The following is a 7,086-nucleotide window of genomic DNA, read 5'->3' as shown; positions in this document are numbered from 1 at the left end:
CTATCAGTTTCCCCTCTACTTAGACTTAGTTCCAGACCAGGGGTCGGCAACCCAAAATCTGGAAAGAGCCATAATGGACGAGAAAAACAAAAAAACAAATCTGTCTGGAGCCGCAAAATGAAAAGCCTCATATAAGCCTTATTATGAAGGCAACACACACTCTAAGTGTCTATATTAACTGTATTAGCCTACTTTCAAAATGATAAGTAGGCTACAAATACATAATGAGCATTCCGACCCCGACCCCTGCTCTAGACAGTCGTCCCTTATTTCCCTCCTCAAATGAAGTGATCACCTTTAAATGTTTGGTTCCAACGGCTAGTTTTATTTTCTTCCCTTATAATGTCTGATTGAAACTATATCAGTGACGGAAGATGTTGAATCATGAGTGGAAGAAGTGTTGTATCATACAGCATATTGAAATTAAATAGGAAAAAGAATATATAATTTTCAAGAAAGAATACCAAAGATAATTGTGAATTGTGTTCTAGTAATTGCTATACAAGTCAACAACAGTTTAGACCAATTCACAAAACCATCTCGACATACAATCTTAGATAAATCAGTCTTATCTGATCTCAAAATAAGAACAATAAGGACACAAAATGAAGGACAAGTAGCGATCATTATAACAATTGTTCTCTGATTATTTATGCACAGAACACTTCACACACAGCCATTGATAGCGGATGCTATCTAAGCACCTGGAAGTGCTTGGTAAACTCTTCCTTTGCTGCCAAGGCAAAACTTGAAAAAAACAGGGTGCAAATTGAGCTCCAGAGATTGCAAGGGGAAGCTGAAGTTTTGCACAAAGAGATCCTGTCCCCAAACAGGAAAATGGAAACCTTCGAGGAAGTAGGTCAAGAGGTACCACACCAACTTCCTCACTAGCGCGTGATTCCTAAACCACTCCACCAATTTGAGATGGACAGATCACCTTTGTCACATTCCGGGGGGACCTCCTTCACTGAACGTGCCTTCCTCAGACCCAAACCTTCAGCCAACAGCGGCCAGGAAACATCATTTGGATGCAACTTGGCACCATGTCTTCACATCCTGAGCAAATCTCTCCATTAACTGATCAGATGCAGAAAAGCAAATACCCACCTCAGAAAATGAAAATACCTTACAATCGTATAACTCAGAGATGAGCACATGCACACAAGAGTCACTGAGTAATCTAAGATGTAACAGCGGGCATTGGTTTGCAAGGCAAATGTATCCATATAGAACATTTAAACGAGGGGATTCAAAGTGCTTTACATAGTGCTCATAGTTGTATGCTGACCTACTGACCTCCGACCCCGCTGACCCACTCACTCGACTCTACCGGCAGCTTATTTTAATTAATATAATGTATTTCTGTATGTTTTTCTTTGCTCTTCCTATTCTCTCCTCTCCTCTCCTCTCCTCTCCTCTCCTCTCCTCTCCTCTCCTCTCCTCTCCTCTCCTCTCCTCTCCTCTCCATTCTATCCTCTACCTGTCCTCCCCCTCTCCTCTCTCTTAATCAGCAGGAGGGTCCCCCTACATGAGCCTGGTCCTGCTCAAGGTTTCTTCCTGTTAAAGGGGAGTTTTTCCTTGCCACTGTTGCTTGATGGGGTCAGGCCCATTGGATTCTGTAAAGGGTCTAGAAACAATTTTGATTGTAACAGATGCTATATAAATAAAGATTGATTGATTGATTGATTGATTGATTGATTGATTGATTGATTGATTGATTGATTGGCAAGAACAGGTGAGAACAGCAGGAAAGAACATACATTAAAAACTAAACACATTATTAAACATTACAATTTATTATTATTTTTTCAAAAAAAGTAAATATATCAGTATAAGTGTAACATAACTGTTACAGCATAGACTAAGAATAGGTCTGTTTTTGGGTTTTTTAAATTTTATTTATTACTATATTGAATTGGGAAAATGCATTTTAAACAACAATGGCACAATTGCTAAATTTCCCAAGACACATTTCGAAGTGATTCAGTGAAAGGCAGCTGTGAAGAGGTAAGTCTTTAAAATGGATGAACTGAGAGTTTCAGCTGACCCACAGTTTTCTGGGAGTTTGTTTCAGATCTTTGGCGCATAGAAGCTGACTGCGCCTCTCTGTGCTTGGTCCTGTCTCTGGGAACAGAGGGCAGACCTGTCCCAGAGTGGCTAGAATTCTGACTGATTTACAGAGGGACAGATTGCCTTGTTTACTTGCTTTGATCCTTTTTTAAACCTTTGTTTTATGATTCTCTTGCATTACACATAGTATTTTACACAAAGGGCAAAATAATGTGCACAGATAGTTTATTCATTGCACAGCCATTACACACGCACTTTGTCAAGTAACCAGTCTTTTATTCATCCAGCTCCTTAGCCTAGCAACGCCTTCCACGTCTAAGATCCGTGATAGTAGGATGCCAGCTAGTTTGTCCTGGAAACCAAGACACATGCACGGTGTTAGTAGTTTATAGCAATAGTTTTAATCAGGTGGGAAAAGGAATGCACTCAATTATTCTATTCTGAAGTTTTGCTGATTTGATGCTAATTTAGTCATTAAAAATTGTTAGTTGTCTGTGTAATTGTATCCAATTATCAGTGCTGATCTCCTGTGAGCATCTCCTAAAGGTGCATACTTGAATATATTTTATGTCATAGATAAAATGAGACAGATTTGTTCCCTTTCAAGGGTAGAACATCTGAGATTAAAAGGTGGAGTGCCCCAACTTGTTGGATGATTTTTGATTAACTAACTAGGGAATATCTTTTGACTTTATAGCAGTTTACTATAAGTAATCAATTATCATCTGTAATGTTTTATTAATACCAGTCTTCTTAATATTCATTTTGAGAATTATTTTTCCCCTATTTAATCTCAATATACAGTATTTAACAACATTAAACAAATTGTACAAATTTGGAAAACAAAACCAATCTCTTTCTACCGCTTGTTCCTCCACTGAGGGTCGCGGGGGGACTGGAGCCTATCCCAGCACAATGGGCGGAGGCAGGGTACACCCTGGACTGGACGCCAGTCAATCGCAGGGCTAACACATATAGACAAACAACCATTCTCTCTCACACTCACACCTACGGGCAATTTAGAGTTTCCAATTAGCCTAATCCCCAATCATGCATGTTTTTGGACTGTGGGAGGAAGCCGGAATACCCGGAGAGAACCCACGCAGGCACAGGGAGAACCACCACACCACCGTGCCGCAAATTCCAAACATATTTCCTAAAAATGTTGTATTTACCTACAAATAGGTCCTATGACCAAAAATATGAACATCAATATGATCACTTTTAGCTGTAAGGACTAACTCATGGTGGATATTTAGGCAAATGTTCTCGATTAGGCATGTCAAACTCAGTCCTCGAGGGCCACGATCCTGCCGGGTTTTCTATCCCAATGAATGCATTTTCAGCCTGGTAGGACAGAAAACCCGGCAGAATTGTGGCCCTTGAGGACTGAGTTTTCACACATGTGATCCAGGTCAAAGAGAAAAGAAGAAAATTCAACTGGACTCCTGTTATTGGAGGATAGTCATACATTAATGTGCTGCATAAAGAATGAAGTCAAATTACTGCACATGAGTGAGGGGAATGTGATGCACTGTACAAAAGGGTTGCTGGGTGATCGGTGGTTAGTGGGTTGGTTGAGAAGCAGAGCAACATTAAAGTGTTAGTGTTGATTACACACAGCTCTGCTGATTATATGATCCCATGATAATCAAGGATGGGGTGGATTACACACACACAAAACCATTGTAAGGTAACTTTACGTCGCTAATTGCCATTGGACCTACTTGCCATTTGGAAAAATGTGGTGCACAGTTTCACTCAGCTTTACAGACCAATTCAAGTTCCCTTCAGGCGGTAATTTTAAGTACCGGACAGATGGCAGCACACACAAATGGCCTAAGACAGCACGATCCCATCCTCAGTAATACTACCTTTATTTCTGTAAGCAAACCAATAAAAATGTGCTCTTAGGAGACAAAAGCACGGATGAGCTCTTTCTATAGGTTAGAAAGAAGCTGTGGATTATCATTCATCCTGATCATCAGCACAATAAAAGGTTTAGAGCACAAGAGCGATAGAAGTAGTGATCTATCTGTACCAAGTTTGGACTGGAAACTCCAAAAGTGGAACACACCTCCAAAGGTGGTGAAGAATAACTGTGCTGCGACCTTATAGGACTTCCAGATACACACTGACAAACAGGCTCTGGCATATCAGCTGGACATCGTGGTTGAACATGAAGTGGACAAGAAGACTGTTGGCTTACCCCCACCACTACCAATTACCGGCTTTAATAAGCCAAGTAGTAGATTCACTAGATCTTTCTCAACAGGTCTCCTGTCTCAACAGGTGCCTTGCTTGGTTTACTGAGAAAAAGCTCTTTTGGTCAGTCAGCCTTCTCAGTACAAGCCCCCAGTAGTGGAATACTCTACCACTCCATATTTGTACTATTGGAACACACACAGTTATTAAGCAACCATAAAAGTATGCCTGTTATAGAATTAAGTCTATCAATAATTCTTACACCAGCAGATGTTCCTACTCCAGTCTACCTTCTTATGTCTTTATATCATTCAGGGCTTGTTCACTGTCTTCCTGCGTGCTTATGTTCTAGCTATGTTGCGTTGTTTTATAGACTGGCAATTAACAACTTCCAGTGAAAATTAACCGCTTGGCTACTACTGTGCACATTTATTGTGCACCCTCCCTGTAAAATAAAAAAATAAAAAATAGTGACAGTCCTGGACAATAGCAATGTCAGGATAAATACTATGGTCTGAAAGAGCAGTTTCAGAGGATGTGGGGAGACAGTTCCTCGGCAGTTTGGCCCAACATTAATTCATAAAATAAATATATAAGTTCAAAGACATCCTGACAAAGCAAAATCTGTCCGACACAAAAAATTATTTCATATATCTCAAATCAAATCAATCTTTATTTATATAGCGTCTTATACAATCAAAATTCTTTCAAGGCGCTTTCCAGAATCCCAGGGCCGAACCCCAGACAAGCAACAGTGGCAAGGAAAAACTCCCCTTTAACAGGAAGAAAACTTGAGCAGGACCAGGCTCATGTAGGGGGACCCTCCTGCTGATGGCCGGCTGGGTAGAGTCTATACTACTTGCATCATGCGTTAAGAAACCAAACAAACAATATCCTCATACCCCATTGGAGGGGTCGGCTGGTACAGACTGCCTTTGTTACATCTGCTCCACTTCAGTCCTGCCATTCAACCCCATATTATTGCCATTTGTGGATCCTCACTTCTTTCAGCAGTGGTGACCTAACTATTGTTGGGCATCACTGTTCACTGCTTCTTCCTGGTGACCAAGAAGCAAAACAGCAATGGCTTTCATCAAATTGCTACAATAACGTATCAAATGTTTGAAGAAGTGGAAGCCACAGTCTCATCAGGGAAATATATTCTGGAAATAAACGGTCCAGAGAGGTTATCACTCTTCACCAATCATCTAAAGAGTGACGGTTAATTCGGCTTCTGATGGACCGAAGGGCTATCATTTACATTTTGCTCAGTGATTCTACTTTAAAAGGAAGGGTTTCACCAACAAAATCTTGTCTTTGACACTCATGATAATCGAGACTGGACTCTTTTACTCTCTCAATCGGAGGAACTGTAGATGTTGGGTTTGATAAAAAGATGTCATATGTTTGGACAATACATATTTTGTATTTTTTGGTGCTGAAGAATCAGGCTGCTATACCCTAGTATGATGGAAATCTGCTTTTTTTAGCCAAAAGAAAAGCAATGATATGATTAGTTATCCGCACAGCAGCTATTAATGTAGTCAGTCTAATCTCATGCTGTTTGCAGCATTTCTGCTGTTATGTTGTGCACCTGAGGCCAAAAAAATTACCACAAATGACTTGCCACTCCCTGTGCTCGTACACCGCGCATCAGTGATTCAATAAGAGCCCCAGGTGCATCGGAGAACAAAACTTTCATAATGAGACTTTGAGCTGGAACACAGTGATGCTTTACCTTTTTTTGTGCTCAAAGAAAAATAATAAAGCAAGTGAGCATCTATTTGTATGTGATGGGTTATTAACTTCAAAGCCTAAAGTGCACAAAGATGGCAGCACATTAAGAAACATGTGCAGATACACAATAATCTCCCTGAGAGGTCTATTCTGACGCCTATTAAATAATCAGATCCATTTTCTTCCCACTGGCAAAATCAAGTGTGTGTGTGTGTGTGTGTGTGTGTGTGTGTGTGTGTGTGTGTGTGTGTGTGTGTGTGTGTGTGTGCGCGCGCGCATTTCCCCACTGATCCCTCTCACATGTACATCTCCTCCTCGAACTTCCAGTCCACTTTAACTTAATTCTGTTTTCCATACCTTTATATCACATTAACCAAGAATGACAACACAGTGCTGGTTACATATTTAGGTTGTTATGAGCTCATTTTTTCATTAGCCTAGCATTGCTAAGATTTGCAACATCCTGGCTTTGAAAGATGCCCAAACGCAGGTTTAAATATTTGCTGCTATTTGGAGGATTGTAATTATCTGTTATCAGAATGTCCAAGCAATTCTTTGAGAAACCTTCAGATGATCCAAATTGCTGCAGCTAGAGTTCTGAGATGAATTAACAATGAGTTCACATTTCTCCGTTTCTGAATTCTCCTCATTAGTTGCCAATAAATAATAAAACTCACAATACTTTTCAAAACACATCTCCTGGCCAACAAGGTCCTTTTGAGGCTAAGCTCCATCAGCTCTACAGGAGCTGAAGACCATATCATCTCCTCCTTTGTTGGTCACTCTTTGATGTCATTTCTTCTGCAGGTTTCCCTCTCTGTATCTGTCATCAGGTACTCTGTATGATTGAAATGGATGTACAGATTATTTGTTGATGCAACGCTGGTTGAGCTACAGTTATCTTCTGATTCCATGGGATGGTTCACAGTGGTAGACGTTGGAAGTTGTGTTTTTTTCACTTCTCAAAGCCTAAGCAGGAGAGCCAGGATTATGTGCTGCTCCCACTTCAGTCTTATATGGTACTATTTAGACTGTCACTAGAATAATTCAGTGGCAGGTAAAGGCAATGAGTCA

This window comes from Takifugu flavidus, chromosome 9 (assembly GCF_003711565.1).
Source record: "Takifugu flavidus isolate HTHZ2018 chromosome 9, ASM371156v2, whole genome shotgun sequence".
Classification (NCBI taxonomy): domain Eukaryota; kingdom Metazoa; phylum Chordata; class Actinopteri; order Tetraodontiformes; family Tetraodontidae; genus Takifugu; species Takifugu flavidus.
The sequence above is the reverse complement of the archived record's forward strand: the minus strand, read 5'-3'. Positions refer to the sequence as shown.